Source organism: Saccopteryx bilineata, chromosome 2 (genome assembly GCF_036850765.1).
Source record: "Saccopteryx bilineata isolate mSacBil1 chromosome 2, mSacBil1_pri_phased_curated, whole genome shotgun sequence".
Classification (NCBI taxonomy): Eukaryota; Metazoa; Chordata; class Mammalia; order Chiroptera; family Emballonuridae; genus Saccopteryx; species Saccopteryx bilineata.
The window spans coordinates 117,861,148-117,883,941 of NC_089491.1; the positions used below are offsets into that span (position 1 = coordinate 117,861,148).

The 22,794-nt window shown below is 46.9% G+C and overlaps 1 protein-coding gene across 4 annotated transcripts in view; it reads left to right on the top strand.

The window, feature by feature from the left end:
* Positions 1 to 17,434, top strand: part of KCNA6 (potassium voltage-gated channel subfamily A member 6) — a 33,366-nt gene extending 15,932 nt beyond the window's left edge. For 3 of the 4 annotated variants that reach the window (XM_066257730.1, XM_066257731.1, XM_066257733.1), the window contains one exon: positions 17,094 to 17,434. The gene's annotated coding sequence lies outside the window, so the exon portion shown is untranslated. Of the gene's footprint in view, positions 1 to 4,065; positions 4,263 to 17,093 lie in introns of all 4 variants that reach the window. The other variant, XM_066257732.1, reaches the window with a different exon arrangement.
* The last annotated feature ends 5,360 nt before the right edge of the window (positions 17,435 to 22,794 follow it).

Here is a 22,794-nt window from a genome sequence, read left to right on the forward strand (position 1 = left end):
GTCACCCCTCCTGGGGGCAGCTTTCACTCTGAGCACTGAAAGTGAAAAGGACCGTATAACACCCACCACCTCCCTCACCAGCTTGCCCTTTCCAGGGTGCAGAAGATGAAATCAGGCTCGGAATGAGGGCGACCCACTGTGGACCTTACATCTTCACATCTATCTGCCTCACTTCTCTCACTTTTTTTTTACCTCTCAAAGGTGGTTTTTGACGTGTGTGTGTGTGTGTGTGTGTGTGTGTAAAAATAAGAGAATCATTTTCCTATCAGTGATGCTTTTTAAATAAAGAGGGCCTTTTATATTTAAAAACGTGCACAATAAACATAAAGAGTATATAGGCTGCAGACAATAAACTTCAATTAGTTAAATGCATACTTCGTGCTATCATAATTTCCTCCTCCAATGGAAGGAACAGGAATGCTATGGTATTAGAACTGTGGGTGTTGCTGACCAGATTTGAGACAGAGGTTTTTTTGTTTGTTTATTTTTTGTGACAGAGAGAGAGAGATAGAGAGAGGGACAGATAAGGATAGACAGACAGGAAGGGAGAGACATGGGAAGCATCAATTCTTCATTGCAGCACCTTAGTTGTTCATTCATTGCTTTCTCATATGTGCCTTGACTGGGGGCTACAGCAGACCCAGTGACCCCTTGCTCAAGCCAGCCAGCGACCTTGGGCTCAAGCTGGTGAGCCTTGCTCAAACCAGATGAGCCCACACTCAAGCCGGGGACCTAGGGGTTTCAAACCTGGGTCCTCTGTGTCCCAGTTCGACACTCTATCCACTGTGCCACCACCTGGTCAGGTGTTTTTTTTTATTCATTGGACAAACTACGGAATCTTTTTCCAAATTTATGTTCAAAAGTGAGGCCTCTAAGAAACTCTATTACTGTTTTCTCATTTTCTTCAAGCATGTTGACTCCTACTGGTAAATTCGCAAATGCTCAGCATTGCATGTCTATCATTCCCGAGAAATGAAGACCAGCTCTGGCCTCAGTCTCTTGTCTCTCTTTTTTTTTTTTTTTCTTTTTTCTTTTTTCATTTTTCTGAAGCTGGAAACAGGGAGAGACAGTCAGACAGACTCCTGCATGCGCCCGACCGGGATCCACCCGGCAAGCCCACCAGGGGCGACGCTCTGCCCACCAGGGGGCGATGCTCTGCCCATCCTGGGCGTCGCCATGTTGCGACCAGAGCCACTGTAGCGCCTGGGGCAGAGGCCACAGAGCCATCCCCAGCGCCCGGGCCATCTTTGCTCCAATGGAGCCTTGGCTGCGGGAGGGGAAGAGAGAGACAGAGAGGAAAGCGCGGCGGAGGGGTGGAGAAGCAAATGGGTGCTTCTCCTGTGTGCCCTGGCCGGGAATCGAACCCAGGTCCTCCGCACGCTAGGCCGACGCTCTACCGCTGAGCCAACCCGGCCAGGGCTAGTCTCTTGTCTCTTAATTACACAGTAAGGGGTGATGTCGGCCCACCCAGGAGTCAGCGTCTAGTGCTGCCACCCACTGGCTGTGTTACCGTGTGGCCCTGGGAATGTTTAGATCCTCTCTGTACCTTAGTGTTCTCCTCTATAAAATTAGGACATTATTCTAGCATCTCTTATGGTGGCCGGTGGAATTCAATGAGAGAATACTAACCAGGGTGCATCACAGGGCCTGGCATGCGGTAAGCACCCAGCAGAAGCAGGTTATTATTTCCAAGGCCTCTTTCATCTTTGCCTGCTTCTGTGGGGGTACTGAAGCATAGGCTGGGCCTCTGAAATCTGCCCAAACTTTAAAACAGTTGAAACCACTCAAAGTGCTTGTGAATCAAAGTCCTTCGAGAAATCTATATGCAACAGTTTCTCTCACTTTGTAGATATGTATTTCCTGACCTGACACGGAGCATGATTCAGCTATTCAGTCACGAAATACCGGCCTTAACAACCGTGGCTCACGTACACGGGCTTGTTTGACTAACAACTTCTTCTGGGCTAAAAAGAAGCCAGCAGAAGAGAAGATCCAGGGATTCTGAAAGAGTTCTTTCAAAAGAACATAAGCAATGAAGCAACTTGTCCATTCCAAATCCCTGGGAGCAGTAGGAATTTCCACGTCTCTAAGGAGTGAAGTGAGAGGTTCAGTAGCTGAGTGGGGGAAGACCGTGGGGCTCAGCCTGACTTCTGGGCTGGCCTTGAGTGGGGGGTGAGCTGTCAGGAGGTGGACTGCACAAGGACCCAGGTAGAATGCTTCCTCAAGTGCCCAGCAGGCTCCTAAATGTACTTTTTGTGCCGTGTTTGCGGTCGATGTTCCTCTTTGGCATTATAACACAAGTCAGTGGAAAATATGACTCAATTTACAGATAATGTATTTACTTGCAGTGTACATTTCAGGAATGTTTTTAATTTACAAGGAAGTCAGCTGAACTCACGTGATGGATAAACAGAGAATAAGACAAAATGAGGTGGAATAATTGAGCTGGAAGGAGCTTCCGAACATCACAGAATCCATTATTCTGTGTTGTCACCCTCCTTCCACTCCCCCCGCCCCCGCCCATGAGATATAGTTCCTAATTATTCCAGGCCTATTCTGAAACATCCCCAGAGACAGAGAATCCCTAATTGAGACTCCTTCAGAGCTTCACACCTTTTATTGTCAGAATGTTTTCTTCCTGTTTTGGTTACACATCTCCTGCCATGCTTTCAGCTTCGTTCCTCCTGTTTTGTCTTCTGCTGATATGGATACTCGACTAACTGTTACCTAGAAGAATTCTTTTTTAAAAATTTATTTATTTATTTATTCATTTTAGAGAGGAGAGAGAGTGAGAGAAGGGGGGGGAGGAGTAAGAAGCATCAACTCCTTGACCAGACAAGTGCTGGGCTTTGAACCGGTGAACTCAGTGTTCCAGGTTGACGCTTTATCCACTGCCCCACCACAGGTCAGGCCTAGAAGAATTCTTTATGCCAGAGTTTCTCAACCACAATCTGCAGAGTGGTAGTCCTGCGCTACGTGCCTATGGAAAAACAATCTCCAGGCACTATACCATATTTCCCCATGTATAAGATGCTCCCATGTATAAGGTGTACCTTAATTTTGGGGCCCAAAATTTGAAAAAAAGACAAGTGGGTAATGAAAGTAAAATATCTACAACAATGAGCACAGAAACAAGCATGAAAATGTAGGAAATACAAGTAAAAATTCTACAACTGCTATATAAGGCACAATCAGTTTTTGGACACCAAATGTTTCCAAAAAGGTGCATCTTATACATGGGGATATACAGTGTTTCAAAAACACTGCCTCTTGGAGATACACAATGTCCGTGAACATAAGATTAAAGGCACTGAGAAGTCCTGCAACAAATAAATCTATTTTACTTTTTTAACCCAGTAGTGTTCAAATTATTTGTACCACAGTGTCACCACCCCATTTGGGGGGGTATTTTTTATTCACATCTATCTAAGGAATACATTTGAGAAACTCCAAGAGCCCTGAAACTCTTTGTAATGAATTTGAGTCATGAAACAAGCCCTTAAAGATTTTCCCAAATGGACACTTTTTGTGGCTTTTCATCACGCTTCTTGAGTTGTGCAGAACATACAGAATCAGAGTTTGAGAAAACTCTAGGTAATGTGAGAGGAGACACTCTCTCCTGGTTGCCCTTCAAGGGCTTCTTAAAAAGAAGTCTTTGAGGAGAATGGCTGTGACAGTTGGTCTTATTTGTTAGGTTTAGAGTTTCTGTTCTATTTTGATGGCAAATGCTCACACTTCAGTTGCACTTCTCCAGATAGAAGACTCACTGATGGCATTGCCTTACGGGAATAGTTCAATTGCCATGCATGCTGTTAACCCAGTCAGAGATGATAGCTTGCATTTCTATTCGTAAGTACATTTCTAACTAAACTGGAGCTTTTCATCAAGACAATCAAGCCTACCTTTACTAATTACCATATTTATCAAATCTTATTCACAATCTGATCCAGACATAAATACTATCAGCGAGCTACAAGTAACCAGGTTTTGCAGCCTTCCTCATTTTCCTACATGCTGTTTTCAAGTGTGACACGCTTTCTCTCTCCCATTATAATTATACTTCAGGCACTGGTGCCTCCCAGTTGGACCTGGTCCCTCCGGTGCTGAGAGTTAAGGTCCCAGGAAGCTCTTTGTGCTACCAAGGGCTCTTACCTTGACTCTTCCCTGCTCCCCAGGAAGGGTCTGATGCTCTTGTCTGCTCGTCCACCAGCTGCAGTCCAGTAGACTCCGTTTTTCCTTCCATCGTTCTTCTGTGTTCAGAGGTAAAAGGAGAAAGTATGTAGCTATTCTCGACCTGTTACTGCCCTTGTACCTGCTCCTTTTCTGGACATCTTGGGCTGAGGAGGAGTTTCTGATCTCTTCTTTAATCAGTAAGTTCACTGAAAGTCAGAATACGTGGACCATGAGGAAGGTGGGAATAGCATCAAATTTTGAGTCAAGGGCTAACTTGCTGTGTGACCCTGAGCAAGTTGCCCGCCTGCCACTCAGCAATGTGAGCTTTCAGTATTATTGTCCGCCCAGTGTCTCCATCTGTAAAGTGAGATGGTTGGATCAGACAATTTTTGAGTTTTTGCCCGTATATTCTACGGATGCTCAGCTTACTCACATGTACAGCTGATTCCCTTGATAACTTGGGAAATTTGATTGCTTGGCATTTGCCACCAGAATGACCTTTTACAAAGACAGTTGAGTTGAGGTTACAAAAATTTCAACTTTATGTAGAATCACTGAATTCCAAGGCTCATCTACTGCAGTCTATTATTTTTTTAGGCAAAGATCAGAACTTACAACTTAAAAATATACTGAGCAGTTTATAGCACTGTTTTGAAAGAGATGTCATAATTTTTATGTAATACTAAGTATGATGAATTTCTTTTCTCTGCCTTTCTCTCACCTTTCCCTCCCTTCTTCCTGCCTGCCTGCCTTCCTCCTTTTCTTTGATGAGGTCTATCTTAGTTATTAAGTGACTCCAGATCTTTTTTTTTTTTTTTACTTTAAAGTTGCAAAATAAACATTCCTTGGTTTGGGCTGTGTCAGCACCTTGGCATCGTGATCGGAAAAATGTTGGGCACAGAAGGGAAGGCGCTTCTATATTAAAGAGAAGCAGGAGAATGCACGCCAGCAGGGGTGCTAACCAGAGCTCCCGGGCTCTGACTCCCTCTTTGCTGGGGAGTCCATCAAAAAGACAAAGGGAAAAAATGTCAGTACGATTCTTTGGTATTCTCAAATATAGAAGCTGGCTCTTCCTATTTCGGGAAAGGGACAGTGCCCCCCCCTTCCCCCAGGGCAGGCATTGAATTATATGCCCCATTGTGACACTCAGCGGTCCTGGACAGAAGGGCTCGGCTGAATAGAAAGTGTCTAGCTATGCATTCCAGTTTAGCCCTGGGAGCTGGCGCAGTGTGTCCAGGCCAGCGTCCCCTCTGAGCAGGGTCCCGGTCCTGCCCGTTGCACCAGGTCCGAGTGCTTTTTGGTGTTTGGTCACCCCCTCATGCACTGAGCTTCCCTTCCTACCACCAGCGCAGGCTCCTGAGGCCGCAGAGCCCCGGGCAGAGACGGAGCCTCTGAGGCTCCTAGTGCACTGTCCACCTTGAGCAGATTGCTTGGAACAAACATCTTATTTTCTGACTTTAACAGTCATATCTGCTCATTATAAAAAAAATATTAGTACACTTCTGAAACATATAAGGAAGAAAATAAAAGCCACCACAACCCCACAACCAGACAGACATTCGGTGTTAGCATGATAGTGGGTTTTTCTTCTAGAGTCGTTCTGTCTTGGTTTGTATCTGTTCTCTCTACAGAGGTCCTATTGGATTTTGTTTTAAAAACTTTTTATTATGTCGCTAACTTCCTCATGCAGTGGTTACATAACCATTTTATAGATGCACCATCCTTTCAGTAACCTGCCCCCATTATTGGACACTCAGTTTATTCTTCTTTTTTTTTTTTTTTGTATTTTTCCGAAGCTGGAAAGGGGAGAGACAGTCAGACAGACTCCCACATGTGCCCGACCGGGATCCACCCGGCACGCCCACCAGGGGGCGATGCTCTGCCCCTCCGGGGCGTCGCTCTGTCACGATCAGAGCCACTCTAGTGCCTGGGGCAGAGGCCAAGGAGCCATCCCCAGCGCCCGGGCCATCTTTGCTCCAATGGAGCCTTGGCTGCGGGAGGGGAAGAGAGAGACAGAGAGGAAGGAGGGGGGGTGGAGAAGCAGATGGGCGCTTCTCCTGTGTGCCCTGGCCAGGAATCGAACCCGGGACCCCTTGCACGCCAGGCCAACGCTCTACCACTGAGCCAACTGGCCAGGGCCAGTTTATTCTTCTAAATGCTGCTACCGTGACCACTGTCAACACAGATACTCGTTCACGTTTGTGACTATTTGCTTAGGTTGTATTCTTATGAGAGTCAAACAAATTGAGCAAATCATTTTCTAGACCTCAGAGTCCTCACCTACAATATAATAACAACAGAAACTACAGTCATTAAGAGCAGCATACCCCCCTTGGCGTACACAGGCCGGCCACATTGCTAGATCTACATGTGCTAACTCAGTCACTTCCCAAGAAGCCCGGTCAGCATGTCCATTTCACAGAAGCCATTTGCCCCAAGTCACACAGCCTGTAGGTAGTGTGATGAGATTTTAACCCTTAGGCAGTCTGGTTCCAGAATCCTTACTTTAACTGTTGTGCTAATACCATCCCATCAGAGGAAAGAACTAAATCAAACATAATCCCCAGGGTCCCTTTTGGTCCTAACATATATGCATCCTTCAGTTCTACCCTAGTGATGTTTCCAAGTAACACACTTGCCTGATATGAGTCCACCAGTCCATCTCCTTTAATATTCTCCTTCTCCCTGTTTGTGTGTTTGATGAGGTTGGGGTCTCTGTGTGAGTGTGTGTGTGTGTGTGTGTGTGAGGGTGTGCGTGTGTGAGGGTGTGTGTGTGTGAGTGTGTGTGTGTGTGTTTATATAATCTTATGACAGGGACAGAGTCAGCACAGAGAGTGTGAAGCAGAAAAGCCTGGACAGTCCATGGACAAAACGATACAACACTGGTAACCTGTGCTATTAGTTGTAGATCACTTATCATAGTTTCCTGTTTCTCTTAAGGTTCTCAGGCTCTTTGGCTGGGAAATTTGTCAGTTTATAATTGGACTATCACCTGGTAGAGCAGAAATGGGATTGGATGTGGCCGTCTAGCTCAACCCTGTCCCGGAAGCACATGTCTGTACATATGATCTAAGGAGGACCCCTTCCCCCGAGCTGCTCTGCCTTGCTATCAAGACCTTTGCTGGATGTGACGACTCATCCTGTAGGGAAGGAGAGAATGGACAATCTCTTTCTTGGAGTGACATGTCCATGCTGTTTTTATTGCTTGTTCAATATAGAGTTTGCCAGGCCTCCTTGAAATTCTGATTCAGTAGATCTGAGAGAAGCCAAGAAACTACTTTTTAAAGATGTGCACCATCTTCAGGAAGTTTGGGAAAGTATGAGCAGTGGAACCTTCACAGGGCATCAGAATCACCTGAAAAACTTATATATATATATAAGTACCACTTCCTTCCCCCTCTGTCTTATCTTTCCCCTCCCCCAATTTGAATAATTGATCTAAGGTGAGATCCAGGTGTAGCATTTCTATTATACAAAAGCTTCTCAAGAGCTTTAAGTGTGCAGCCAGAGTTAGGAACCACTAGTCCAAGAAATTGTAGTGATGATAAATTTGACACCTTTATATCCAAGAGCACTTCACATTTTACAGACCTCCTTCACAATTGAACATCACAGCAACCCACTAAGGTCAGTGGAGCATTATGGTGATTGCCTCTGGCCCAGAGAGGTTGACCAAGGTGCCCAAGGTTGAACAGCTTCTCCCTCAGTCAGCAGCCACTGTTCTCTGCCCAGTCTAGGCCAGTCCTGCCAGGCCCTTCGGAAAGGAGCAGCCCCCAACCCCAGAGGCTCTTCAGGATGAATCACCTCAGCTCCCATCAGCTGCCTCTCCTAGTGTTGATGCTCAGTAGGCCCTTTCTTTTCCTTCTCATCCACGTCCCTTCTGCTGCAGAGAGCCCCCTTGTGCAAAGTGCAGTTAGGTTTTTCTCCCAAACTACCTCCCACTTAGCAGTTAGATAATGCCACCGAGGGACAGACGGCCTGGGGACCTACACAGTGCATGGTACCCACAGCGATTCGAGTTTCAGCCTCAGATCTAGCCCTTCACTGCTGGTCCTCTGCAGAAAGCACAGCCCATTGCAGGAGCAAGGAGGGTAGCCGCCAACAGCAGTTGCTCAGGGTTAAGTTCAGTGTCCTCAGTTGTCGCCTCCCATCCAGAATGAATTTTCATATTCACCATCAAAGCTTTCCTCCCCTGCACCCACTCCCCCACCCACCCTGCCCCCAGCAGTCTTAGAGCCCACCTGAGTCCATCCTGTGAGGCCGTTTTGAGGGCTGGAGGCCCCTGCAGTGCTGAGTCCCCAGTCTGGACATCTGGAATGGATTTGAGCTTAACAAGACCCAGGGAAAGAAAAACGTAACCAGGTCACTGCCTGCAGCCCTCCACCATCCTCCGCCAGCAACCAACTATTGGCTCAAACACTCTCCTGACTCAGAACAACGACTCAGTTTCCCTTTAGTCTTTCTCTCCCTGTTCAAACCTTTTCCCTCGCACAGGCCGAGAACTGGAGAGGTTCCCAGTGACTGCAGGCTCTCTGTGTCAGCACCCTGCAGCCTCTCTCCCTGGGATGCTGGGAGGAGGGACTGGAGCAGGGAGGGGCGGGGTTTGGCCTTGCAGGCAATGCAAGCAGCAGGTCTGCACCAGGAGGAAAGAGCTCAAACGCTGATACCCCTCGTTTCCCTTTCTTCACCCTTTCAGCTGCGGTCTGAGACGGGAGCCCCACCCAGCAGAGTCCTGCAGCAATAGCATTTGTTCCCTCTCCCAGGGCTCACCCACCGTGAGTTGTTAATTGATTTGGTGGGTTAGTGTGGAGGACCAATCAATGTCCTCAATGACTTTAGCTACCCCTACCCTTCCAGGACTGACTTTCAGAAAAAACACCTTGTCCGCTAGCAAAGCTACTCCCCTTCCCCTGTGTAGCTTTTCTGCCAAGTGAGAGGAGTTGGAAGGAGGGGAAAGGGGGATGGAACTGACAAGCTCACTTTTCCCCAAGCAAAGGAAGGAGTGGTATCATTTTTCATGGCCCAGAATGGCTGGTCCGGTGAATCTGGCTTGGTGCAGCCAGACTTGGGAACCACCAGTCTAAAAAATTGTAGTGATGATAAATTTGACACCTTTACATCCAAGTGCACTTCACATTTTACAAACGTCCTTCATAGTCGAACATCATAGCAAAACCCACTAAGGTCAGTAGAGCATTATGGTGATTGCCTCTGGCCCAGAGAGGTTGACTGAGTTGCCCAAGGTTGAATGGTGTCCATTCTGGTTGGATGCTGTCAGATAGAATGGTTATCGAAGGGTCCAAGAGACCTTCCACAGTTACCCCTGAACTGCCATGTCAACCACAAGGCTGAAAGTCCAGCAACCTCGTTGACCCTGTCCCCTGACATGGTGGATTGGAGGAGGTTTCACTCGGAGGTCGTCTAAGCCTCTCTCCCAGAAGCCCTAACTAGGGACAGAATGCTCTGGTTCAGTCTGGGCTAATGGGCTAGTCTCTCTATGGAAGAGATGGCAAACCTCCCGGCCGTAGGAGCTGGAAGGGGTCTGATTCATCATTCAGTTTTGCTTTCTTGTTTTATAAATGAAAAAATATGACTGAGGTCCTGAGAGATCACTTGATTGGCTCAAGGCCACGTGACTACTTTATAACAGAGCTGGTTCTGAAGTCTGAAGTGTTAAACTCACTCAGACTCTTGGCTAAAATGGGACGCTCCTACAAATAATCTCTTACAAAAGCTTGCATTACGCTCAGACTTGGAGAATAGTAGCCAGGAATTGCATGGGGCTGCATGGGGGAGAGTGGACTTTTGCGTTAGACAGATCTAGATTCAAACCCTGCCTCTCTCAGTCACTTGTGTTGAGACCTTGGGCTGCTTCTTCACTCTCTTGGAGGCGATGCCCCTTAACTATAAAATGAGGATTATTATGCTCATCTCACCAAAATCTTGTGAGTGTTTTCTAATGAGGATAAGATATGCTTAACACATAATCATTGCTCAATAAAAAAAAGGAGTCTTCTTTGCCAAAATAAGTAAGTTTCCTCCTTCCCTGTGCTCTAATTCTGAAGCTGGTTTGGTTTCAAAATTATTAAATGCCTTCATGTTTGAGGTTGGAATCAGTGAAGAGGGGACTTCCTTTTATCTCTTCTTCAGGCCCTGAGTGGATGACCTTGCACAGAGTCCAGGGTGATCCTGTTAGCCTATGGCCATTCAGTTCACTTCGGGTAACTCAGATGTAGAGAGAGATGTTGCAGACCCCAGAGATATAAAAGAAATAAGTACCTCTCTGTTACTTTCCTTGTAGGCTTGTAAAACTCATTCAGCCAGAGACCTAACTTTTATTAAAGGCCTACTCTGTGCCACCAGCCCCCATAAGCCCACTGGGTAAAAGAAAGTAAAGGGTACAGGGGCACAGGTGGGTTTCTTCAGGTCTGGCCACTTCTGGGGTCACTGGATGACCCCTGAGACAATGGATGTTTGAAACTCTTTTGAGAGTGGCTGTAGAGGATACTGGCTGTACCTCCAAGTAGCTCTCCTTTGTGGCCTCATAGAATGAGCACCTGTGGAGCCCTGAGTGGAGAAAATTTTGTGTCCTTCATGCCCTAGATCACCACATCTGAGTGTAATTCCTGGACATTCACCTCATCCCAGAACAAATTCCTGTGGAATGTCCATCTTTCCAGGCCCAGATAGGATTCTGCCTCTTTCCACATCCCCTTCATTCCCATGTCTCTATATCCTAAAGCTTCCTCAAGCACACCTTAACTCCTGTCCAGTTTTCCTTTTGAAGTCTCCACGTGGACTGGCCCACTTCCTGCACATGATGGAGGTTACCTTGCATTGCTGTGCACCTTTCAGACTAATCCTTTCTACAGACACACAAAGCACCAGTCCTCACCTCACCTAGTTGAAAAATATGTATGTTTTAAGTCCAATTGGACTGTCATTTCCTTGAAGGCAGGGGCTCTGTCCCGTCTTTTCTTTCCTCAGCAGCACTGTATCAGGGAACTATCGGCTCTATCCAACAGTGACATTTAAAAACAGAAAACGAAAGACCACTTCTTTTCTAATATAACTTAGAGTCTAGAGGAGGGATAACTATAGGATTGGTAAACCAGTTAACTAACCACTCAAAACTTAAGGGTTTGAAACAACAACCATTATTTATTAGGTCCCATCCAGCAGGTCAGCAATATAGGCTGGGCTCAGCTGGGCAGCTCTTCTGGTCTTGCCTGACTTGTACTTTCTCATGTCTCTGGGGTCAGTCTGGGTCCATCAGGTGGTACTGCTTCTGGCAGTTGGCTGGCTGCTGGCCAGGGAGCCTTGGTTCTCCTATGCATTTTTCCTGTCCCTCCAAGCAGGTGGCCTGGGCTTTTTCTCCTGCTGTGTGCAGGGGCCTAAGAGCAAGCAGCAGCATCAAAGCCACTTGAGACCAAGGTTTGTAAGTAGTACAGTCACTTCTGTCACACTATTTATTGTCTAAAACAAATCATTAGGTTGGCCCAGACTCAAATAATGGGGAAATAAACTCTGCTTCTTGGTGGGAGGAGCTTAAAGTCACATTACAAAGGCAGAGTGGGGAGTTTGAACTACTTTTGCAATCAGCCAGCCTCATTTGTGATGTCAGGGCTCAGATGTTTGTCTGGGACTCCCTCGGCTTCCCCTTCAGTGTTTTTGATCTGTGGTTGGGAATCTGTGCATGTGGAGGGCCCACTGTATGCATTGTTCTACAACCACTTTCTATAAGAGACTTGTGCATCTGCAAATTTTGGTATTCATAGGGGGCCTGGAACCAATCCTCTATGGATGCAATGGGACTGTATTTAAGTCTGTGGGGAGTCAAAAGTTATGTGGCCCTGGCTGGTGGCTCAGTGGATAGAACCTCAACCCAGCATATGGACGTCTCAGGTTCGATACCAGGTCAAGGCACACAGGAGAAGTGACCATCTGTTTATCTCTCCTCCCTCTCCCTCTTCTTCCCCTCTTCTCCTCCTGCATCCAGTGATTCAATTGGTTTGAGTGTGGCCCCTGCATTGAGCAGGCTCCATTGGAGCGTGTCAGCCTCAGGCAGTAGAAATAGTTTGGTTGATTTCAGCATTAGCCCCAGATAAGGTTGTCGGGTGGATCCTTGTCGGAGCACATGCAGGAATATGCCTCACTATTTCCCCTCTTTTCACCTAAAATAAAAAAGTTATATGCAGATTTTTGACTTGGGAGGTGACACTCTTATTCTCTGCATTGTTCAAGAGTCAACTGTAGTCAGTGGAAGCAGAGGGGTGGAATCTGCAGTAGTTGATAGTGGGGGCATGTGGCTGGGTTCCAGGTAAGGGAGGAAGAGTAATGAATTCTTCCCGGAATGTAGGCAGTCAGGGGAGGTTTTCCAGAGAAGTTGACATATCAGCTACACCTTGCAAAAATGATTAGGGGTTTTCAAGATTAAAAGGAAACCTCTTAATAGAAAGGATGGCATGAACAAAGGCATGGGGCTTTGAGAATGGGATGATGTGTTCAAGGAACTGGGAACTTAGGACACATGAGGAGGGAGAAAGGATGTAGGGGAGGCTAGAAAAATCATTTGGACCCAGACTGGGGAGAGCCGTGAAGCTGCTAAAGGTTGGATTCCTTCTGAAGGCCATGAGAGAAAGCAAGAGTTTAAAAGCAGAGGCATCACATGCTCAGATCCCGTTTTGGAGTGATCCTTTCGGCTGAAGCGAGAACAGGAGTGGGAAGGAGACTGGAAGGGTAGGGGTCCAGTAGGAACAGTAGCTGACATCATCAGTGCTGGAAAGAGGTGGCCCATCCTAGTTTGGAGTGATCCTTTCGGCTGAAGCGAGAACGGGAGTGGGAAGGAGACTAGAGGGGTAGGGGTCCAGTAGGAATGGTAGCTGACATCATCAGTGCTGGAAAGAGGTGGTCCACCCTAGTTTGGAGGGATACTTTGTTATTGACATTGCTTCTAATTTCTGGAATATGTGAAGAAAAGGCAGTCCGACTTCTGGTGAGTTTTGTTATTATTTTTGAATCCTCGGTGGACAGTGAATGCATCCCTTTATTTATTGCCTCTATGAGGGCAGACCTCTCACAATGGGCTGCCCTTGCTGTGCCACCAACGGAAGGCTCTGGCAGGAATCCAGGTCGAAGAGGTTACAGTCACTTATTGAGTATCTGCTGAATGTGGGCCCTGCAGTCAGGCAGATTTGAAAAGAACCTTTGTATTTGGAGTGTTGCTGCACCAGGCTGCAGTGAAAAGTGTGCATGCGCATAAGGAGGGCATGAAGTGGGGGTGGGGTCAGTGGTTGTCACCATCCTACTGATCTTGGGGCGTGGTGTCACAAATTCCATCTTTTTTGGCCACAGTGGTCTCCCCTTGACCCTCTCTAGGAGGTTGAAGCCCTTCCTCAGCCTGCTGGGATGGGGTGGTAAGGAACAGTGACTCTTTTTCCTGGAACTTTCTCCATAAAATATTCAATGCTGCCAGGAAGTCGTCAAGTGATGTTAGTTAAACAGATTTACTCAGAAACCAACTTAAAAGCATGGCCTGCCAGTCTGTATCTCTCCAGGCTTCTAGGGAAACCCCTTGTCCTGACTTTGCTGTCCTTCAGGGAAAGCAGTAACACTGTGCCATCCACACCCCAGATTGCAAATGAGGACTATGCAAATGAGGAGAGCAGACACTGAGGGTAGCGTGCTTTCCTTGGCCTCTGATTGCTTTTCAAGTGCAGCCTTAATAAGTTGTGATATGGCCCAAAGGACTCAGTAACCTCTGAAAAGGGAAAAACTCAATGATATGTGTTTGCTGTTGACCTGATGCTTGACTTTGAACAGAGCTAAACACCTGTCTGGTGCACCTGAGCGTCTCGAGAGGGGTGGGTGTTGCTTTTCTGTGGGAAGTAACAAACACGAGATCACACATAGAATGTCACGTCACAGGTAAATGTGCATGAGTCATTTTATTGATATATTTTTATGTACTTATAAGAAACAGAAACATTTACTGGAAATCTATCAGGTCTGCATGTAGACATAGGCCATGTCAAACTTGTATGGTTTTAGGCAATGTTCATATGAAGTGGAAAATTTGCAGCTACTCAGTTAACTTCAACAATGGAGTCAACTTTAATAAATGCTTTGAGATTGCATGATGCTGACTGGCATTTGACGGCACACTTTTCATATTCTTGGCTTCAACTCAGAGCTATTTGTGGGAAGTTAGATTTTGCTGGTGGTTATTTTAGCTCAACTGGTAGTGATCCAAAGTTCAGTAAAAGAATTCTCTCTGTGGTGTGAGATCGGAGTTCAGAATTCAAAGTCTAGACTAAAAGATAGTTGGTGCAATGGAAGAATGTAGACTAGAGTCTGGCATCCCAGTTCCATCCATCTGGCTGTGTGATTCTGGGTGAATTGTGTAACCTCATGGAGCTTCAGTTTTCTTATCTGCAAAGTTGAGAAAATAATGTCTATGTCAAAGGATGGGTGGCCTGATTCATAAGATACTGTATTTAAAATGTCTTAAGCACAGTAAGTGATTAATAAAATGCAGTTATTATCATAATTAGGCTATAGAGCTTAGTTGTTGGTGGTTCTGTAATTAATGGGGTCCAGTTAGCTTTCTTTTGGTCACAAGAGACTAAAACGCTGGTTTAAAACAGCTTAATAAAAAAGGGAAATTTATGAACTCATGTAACTTTATCTAAAACTTGGGTTTCCGTTGGCAGAGATCTGTGGAGCAGGTTGAAGCATGGAAGGTTGTAGGAGCTGAATGACTGCTTAGTAGGGCATTAACTGGATATATAGTTCTAACTATAATTAGATTATAGTTAGATTAATTGGATTAATTGGATATATAGTTCTAACTGCTTAATACAGGGCATTTAGGATGTCCTGAGAAAGCCAACACAGGAAACGTGGCAAATTCATTAAATTCAGGACCTGTCTTATATGTACAGGATGCTTGACAACACTACTCCTCAGGGTATTTCCACCCATGAAATTCTATCCATAGCTCTAAGTAGTGTTCCCACCTAGTGTTAGTAGAATCAATTAATTTTATTCTTCTATCTATTAAAATAACTTATAAGGTCCATACTATGTTACTTGGAAATAATAAAATTCTTCAAAAACTGAAATAAAATAAAACTAGCTTCATGTACAACGCTATCCGGATGGTAATTATTTTTTCTCTATTAATGCCATTCTGCTGTCTGTTTTGGCTTCAGATAGTGGTAAGATGGCTTGTAACTCCAGACAAATATCCTCTCAGGTTCTGGTCCAATAAAAAGAGTGCTTCTGTTGACCCGATAAAATCTGTGATCTGATTTTCATTAGTCAGAGTTCTACCTCATCCTCTTATCTGAGCAGATTAATAGGCTATGGGGATGCTATGCTCCGATTGGACATATGTGGGTTGCATGTAAGCCCTTGGAGCCAACCAAGGCTGGAGTGGTTTGCCCAAAGCACATGTACTGTGCATAGGGCATTGAGATGGTTTCTCCAGAGGAAAGTTGGTACTCTGTAATGAAAAGAGGGACAAAATAGACATCAAGTAGCCAAAAATCAGCCAGTCAACCAACCAACCACCAAACAAACAAATAGGAAAACTACCTCCCCTAAAACACAAATAAACAAAAATAGCAAATATACATTCGGGTTCTTCTCTGGCTTAAGCAAGAAAAAGATATCACAGCTTAGAGAAATCAACACCAGCAAAGGAGGAGGAACGTGTCTGTAACTTGAGGTAAGTAGCTCCTGAATCTACACATGGACTCACTGCTTCGCATTTAAGATTATATAAATATCAAACAATGCTTTTGCATAATGTTTTTTGAGAAATTACTAGTGCTTCTACTTTAAAAATTGTAATAGCTTTATTGTTTTATTTTGATTATTAAAATAATATATGCATAAAAGCATATAAAGCAAAGTAAAGGTCACCAATAATTCCATAGTCCAGAGGTGACTCTGGTCCTCTGATCATTGTGTAGCCCTAAGAATCTGGGAACATACCTCTTCATTGTCATTTCTGTTGGGCAGGAACAGAATTGCAAGCGATAGTGGTTTTATTTGTTTTTTTTTTACCAAACCAGGGCCTGCTCTGGCAGGGCCTAGGGATAGTTATAGAGTCACGTACATTGTATCTGGATGTATACATGAGGACTTACTTTCTTTGCCCAGGGCTGGGAGAGGCAGATGTTGAACAATGGACTGGAGGCCCCACGTATCACATACTTTCTAACAGGAAACAATTACAACGTGCTGGAGACAGACTGTAAAGGCAGCAGGATATCAAGAAAGAGAGATCAATCATGTTGGGATGGCCAGAGAAGCTCATGGAAGTGGTATACTGAGCCAGGCTAGGGGGTGGTGGGACCAGGAAAGGGGTAGGAAAATGAGCATTCTGGTGGGTGGGCTAAAAGGGAGCCAGGCTGTGGCAAGAACTCTTTACTGGAAGGAGGTTATACCTGACATACACTGAGGGTCAGAGATGGCTCCTTGGGGCCAAGGTGGACGGTACTGGGCAGTAGAGAGCAGGAGCCCCATCTGGGTAGATTGTATGAAGTTTTACTTTTTCCAGGGCCTAGATGTTAAGCCAAGTGCTTGGACTCGATTCTTGGAGGACTAAGGGGTCCCAAAAGATGGTTTATTCATGATGCAGTACATTAAAGCCACTTCTGCAAGATGGCTTCTGGTTGCATGTGCTCAGCAGTGGCTGATGAGTTTTAGAGTCCCTTGTGCAGCCCTTAGGGTGGGAGGTATGGTTTGAGCAAAAATGAAATAGGGACGATGTGGGGGACCACCATTCAAATGCCAGAGGAGCCGAGGAAGGAAGGCAGAGAGCGTCCCCAGGGTTCTCGGTGCCGTTCCTCATGCAGCTCACCCCCATGTCATTAACTCTACTGCCTCTTGCTCTGATTCCTCCCTGGCAGGGAAGAGGCTGGCACAGTGGTCCAAGCAAGGAGGCGTGCACACAGGTCTGACAGCGGCTGGACGGCAAGGGCCTGGACCCTTCACTTCTGCAGAAGATGAGATCCCTGCTGGTGCAGTCTGGCCGGACACCCTCCAGGGGCCTCCCACAGCTGTGACCAGACTACACAGAGCTGACACCCAGCCCGCCAGCATTCAAGATGAAGCCTAGAGTGTTGGAGTGAGACTATAGGGGAAGCAAAAGCTGGTGGTGTGGGCAGAAGCGGTCCAGGGAGGTCAGAGGTCAAAGGATGCCTGAAAGGGCATGTCATAGACCCATCCAGGAAAAAATGGTCGTGGAAGATGAACAAATAAATATATGGCAAATTCTCAGAGGCTATGTGTTTTGCTGCATGAAGACATCAACAGCTAAGTTAAGCAGGCAAATTAAGTAGTTGTGACCAAAGCAGGCAGGCTTCCAACATGCTAAACACCTGGCCAGCATCCCAGAGGCCACCTACAGATCATCAGAACAGGTGCTTGATTGCTCTGGGCAGCAACGCCACCCTGATAGGGGACATTCTCCTAGAAGGCAAGATGTATAACCTATGGTCTAGGAGTGGTCTGCTTCTATATACAAGACTACTGGCAAATGTCAAGGTCAGGGTTACATTGCCCATGGCTTTCCCAGGGCCCAGGTGACACTGTGTGTAGGGTCTCCCAGGAACAGATAGGATTTCTTTCGCATGTGTGACCCACAGTGCTCTTCATGTCACCGACAGCTCTTCACTCCTGGCCTGTCCTCAAGGGAAGAAGAGCAAGGTGACTTCTGGGAAGTCCTTCTTTCTCACCCATTGGCCTCTCCCCAGTTGCTGCCAGGTGCTCTAGAGGGGTAAATTCCCACTTGTAGACACTCCCCCAAGTAACTCTTCCTCTTGGTGACAAAACACAGGCTGATTTCCTTGCCCTGAATTTACTTTCCTCTTTAGGTGTTGCTGGGGCTTCAGTGTGCCTTAACACCCATAACCTTCCTGGTATGTTCCAAGGGCTGGGGCGTTGTTAACATACCACAGATGTCTCAGCAGCATGGACCGTAATCCTTAGCCACATTCTCACCTAATATATAGCAGAGCACCTGATAGAATTGTCACCCATGAAATGTCTGGTGAATGAGAGAGTGAGGACATAAATGAAGAAGTACGACTCCAGTTAGTGGAGACAGTTAAAATACTTTTATACTGAAAAGGTTCTGCACCTAATTCCAATGTGGGGAGAGGGGTTTCTCTGCACCAACAGGCAAGTTTCAGATACCAGCTGAGCACCCTACCGCTCTGACAACATATGCAGAGATAACGTTAGATCCCACAGACTGAGAACTCATCCCACAACACTGCACTTCCCACCCCTTTCAGATGCCAGTCACAAGTCCAGGTTGCTGTCTGCACTTCTGATGATTGGCTATAACTCAGAGGTTCCCATCACCTCCTCCTCAGGTTCAGAGCAGCTCACAGAAGTCAAAGCAACATTTTACTTACCTGATCACCAGCTTATCATTAAGGACTTAAGTCAGGAACAGCCAGTTGGAAGAGAGGCAGGGGGAGGGTAGAATGGGAGGGGAGCAGAGCTCCCGTGACCTCTCTGGGAGCCACTCTCCCCAAATCTCCACATGTTCACCAACCCAGAAGCTCTCCAGACCCCATGAGTCATTCCGGAGGCTTTGTTGCATAAGCCTAGAGGTCGGGGGGTGGGGGTGGGACAGGACTGAAAGTTCCAATCACATGGTTGGTGCTCCCGACCACCAGCCCTCATTTTTTGGTACTTTCCAAAGTCACCTTATTCATACAACGAAACACCTCTATCCCTCTCATCACTTAGGAAAATCTAAGGGTTTCAGGAGCTCTGTGCCAGACATGGGGACAAAACAGAAGTATGTTTTTCTTTATTGTACATCATATCACACATAGAAATCACCAAGAACTCACACATTATTTACTGCAAGTGAAGGTGGCTGTCAAACACCTGAGCAACACACACACACACACACACACACCACCCTTTTCTTCCCTAAGCTTCTCTTCTTACTAAAAAACTCCCACAACTCTGACAACTCCTGTGTGAAGGTCTATTTCCTAAGCTGTGCTTGTCGTTTGTTTGTTTCTTTATTTAACAGGTGTTTTTTCAGTGCCTATTATGCACTAGGCCAATGAATAAAACCAACAAAAACCCATGCCCTTATGAAGGTTAGGTTCTGTTAAGAGGAGGCAGGCAATCGATACAATAAATAGCTAAAATATATTGTATTCTACATACATATTAGAGCAGTAGAGGAAAATATAATGATGGAGACTATGAAATACAGTGAGAGTGGGGAAGGGTGGAGACCAGCTTAAAATAAGGAAGACAGGGAAAGATTGGCCTAGAAGGTCATGTTCAGCTAAAGAGCAGAGGAGGTCAGGAGCGAGCCATGTAAGTGCCTGGGGAAGACGTTCTAGGCAGAAGCAATAGCACATGCAAAGATCCCGAGCTGGGAGCCTTGCCGGCATGTTCTAGGAACAGCAAGGAGGTTGGAATGGCAGGAGGTCAGGGAACAAGCTGGACAGGAGCTGAAGATGGGGCCCATGACCGCTGGCCAGACAGGGCCTCATCAGTGCCTAAAAGGGCTTCGCTTATTGTTGGATTTGGAGGGGAAGCCATTCCTTCAGGATCTGAGCAGAGAAGTGATATTCCTGGACCTAGGTGTTAACAGAATTACCAGGTGGGAAGCTGTTTCGGTAGCCTAGGTGAGAGTGGATGGCGGGTGGGCCAGTCTGTCAGCAGTGGGGGGGTGAGCTGTGGGCAGGTTCTGAGTCACTGTGAAGAGTCAATGGGAAGAACTGCATGTGGGGTGAGAGGGAAGTGGAGGCAGGATGGCTCTCAGCTCATGGGTCTGAGCTATGTGAGAGAGAGGAAAGACCCAAAGGTTGGACCCCCTCTGGAGTCCTGCTGGAGGCAGGAGACGCCCTCCCAGAAGCTGACCTGCAGACGGACCCCCTCCAGCTCAGCAGGCTCTCCGCCCTGGCTTCCGCAGGCCCAGCAGAGTGTGACCCTCTCCCAGCCTTGTCTTCTCTCTGAAGCCGGGGGAGAGTAGCAGGTGGCATTGTTCCCACCCTCCCCGACTTCCCAACCCCCACCCGGAGGGGCTGCGTCTGAGCTTCTGTGATTCCCGCTCAGTCTCCCACCTCTCTCCCCTCACACGCCCACACTCTGACTTTGTCACTGCCTTCCGCACGTTTCTCACCCTTCCCCTGGAACCAGAGCCGAGAGAGTCTGCTTCTCAGCCCGCTGACAGAGCACCCACCGCAGAGCGCCCAGGGTACTCTCTAGTCCCCTCAGACCAAGGCTACGGCCAACCAAGCCACAGCCCACAGGGTGGGACCACGCAGGCCTCAGGCAAAGTGGATGGATAGAGGAAGAAGGTCACCCCTCATGCTGCGAGGAGAAGACTTGATGTCACAGGCTGCCCTGAGACTGTCCCTGCTCTCTGCCATCTGTCTGCCTTTGGAATACACCACTGCAGAGAGGACTTTTTGTTTTCAGGGTAGGTAGCAGAAGACTGGATTACCTAGGTGCCCTTTGGGTGCCCTAGGCTGGCGTCAGAATGATTGTGCTTCCGCAGCTTAATCGGGCTGGCCGAAGCCCAGGGAGCTCACGGGCCTCCAGAGGGGAGGTCTTGGTGCCGCTCATCCGCTCAGGTATGTGGCAGCCACGGCATGGTGGGTGGAAAGAGCTTTGGGCGGAATGCCTGGAGACCTGGGGACCAGTCTTGGCCCTGCCACCAAACTCACTTTGTGACAAACATCACGACGATTCACTTTTGTTCCCAAGTCCTCCCTGTCATCTGAGAAATGAGGAATTGGGCCAAATAACCTCTAGTATCTCTTTGCACCTCTAAAGTCTGAGATTTTTAACTCCATCCCATGCATAACTGAGGGTGAACTGATCTCCAGGCATGTGATGGAAAAGAAGAGTCCTCTGCTCTTGCCAAGGGAGGTCCGTGTTAACTAAATTCTTATTAAGCATCTGGAGTTGGTGGCAGGCTGTTGTAATAATGAGGTGACTTTGGCTCTTGTTGAAATTACTCTGGTGTCCAGGCAAGAACGGTACACTTACCTATGACAGAAGGTTGTTGTGATGATTAAATGAGTAAATAAACAGGTTCAGAGATTAGAATTGTGTCTGCTCTGTAGTAAGCATACATGTGTTCATCATCATCACCATCATTATAACTATTGTGAGACAAATCACACAAACGTTCTTTTTCTGCTAAGGAGGGGGGAGTGCCTTGGTCTCATTTTCACAGTGCTCCTAGCTCAAGCCAGCGGACCTGATCGTATCCTTGGCCTGGAATCTTTGACTCTGTGGCCTCTAAGAGGCCCCTTCAGCTCTGAGCTCAATCACAGAATACAAAGGAGTGGAGTGAGAGAGATCACAGTAAGGTGCGTTACACAGTTGTTGTGACAGCAAAGTGTAGTCATGTCCGTGAAAGTGCTCAGTGATAGCCAGGCTCCCTCCAAGCGTAGGAGCTTATGAGCAACGCTGTGGCTTCCTCCTGGATGATCAGTAGATTGTGAGCTCATTTGAGAGTCATGGCATTTTACAGCATCTCAGATTTGGGACAGAGGCTGGTTGACCTGTATACTAACTACCACTGCCAACATATGGAGAAAACAAGCCCCACTTCTCCAGTGAAAGGGATTTGTTCACAGTGTTTCAGAGGCTGGAAGAAACTTCCTGTGTAAGAGGTTAGCGCTCCTGACCACTGGCTTCTGGCTTGTTACGGACCTTGAGGCCTACAGCCAGAGACCAAGACTGCTTATCCCAACAGCCACAGCCTCCCATGCTGGAGGTGGTAAAAAACAAAACAAAATGACTTCCTCTAAAAACGTTACCTATTATTTGAGATGACATATATGAGACTCTGGGCCACCCTCTCAGCTCCGTATCTTCTTGCAGGTGCCTTCTCCATTTAATTTTCAGAGCCACTTTCCATTTCTGACAACTCCACTAGAGGGAGTCACCAACACTTGTATTTCTCCCACAGGCCTGATGCAAAGCAAAGACCTTCAGAGCTGCCTTAGGGTACCATGGCATCTCCTGGTTGGAAAAGCTCTTGAGACAACACTTGGGTTATTCCATGGGGTCCTTGAATGATCAACTAAACTTGCTGTGTAAATGCATTCACGGCTGGGAGTCTGCACTGCCCTTCCTCTGGGGCTGCCGAGTTCTCTTCCCCAGCAATCATGATACGGTTGGCTGTCCAGTGAACTGGGTGATGACCTGCCCCCTTGTACACACTAGAGCACGGGCGTTATGTGAAGTAGCAAACATGCTGCTCAGAGATCCTGGGAAGCTGTGGGGGAAGACAAGACTTCAAAGGCTCCCAGATCCGCTGGTCTATGAAGTCAAATTGGCAACGTGAAGGACCCTTACCTGTGAGGTGTCCCTACCCTCCTGGAAGAGGCAACAGAGCAGCTGGAAGCAGCAGGAAATTGTCCTGGGAATTTCACACAGAAGTTTGACATCCTGAAAACTCTTTTCCCAATTTGCTGTCTGTGGAGGGAAATTACCCATTGAGGCTGGGAGATGACATGGTAAAGGGGTCAGATGTCTTTAGAAAAAATGCTTTTCCATTTCAAATACCACCTAGTCACAGTGATTTTCCATAATCTCACCAGGCTAAGAATC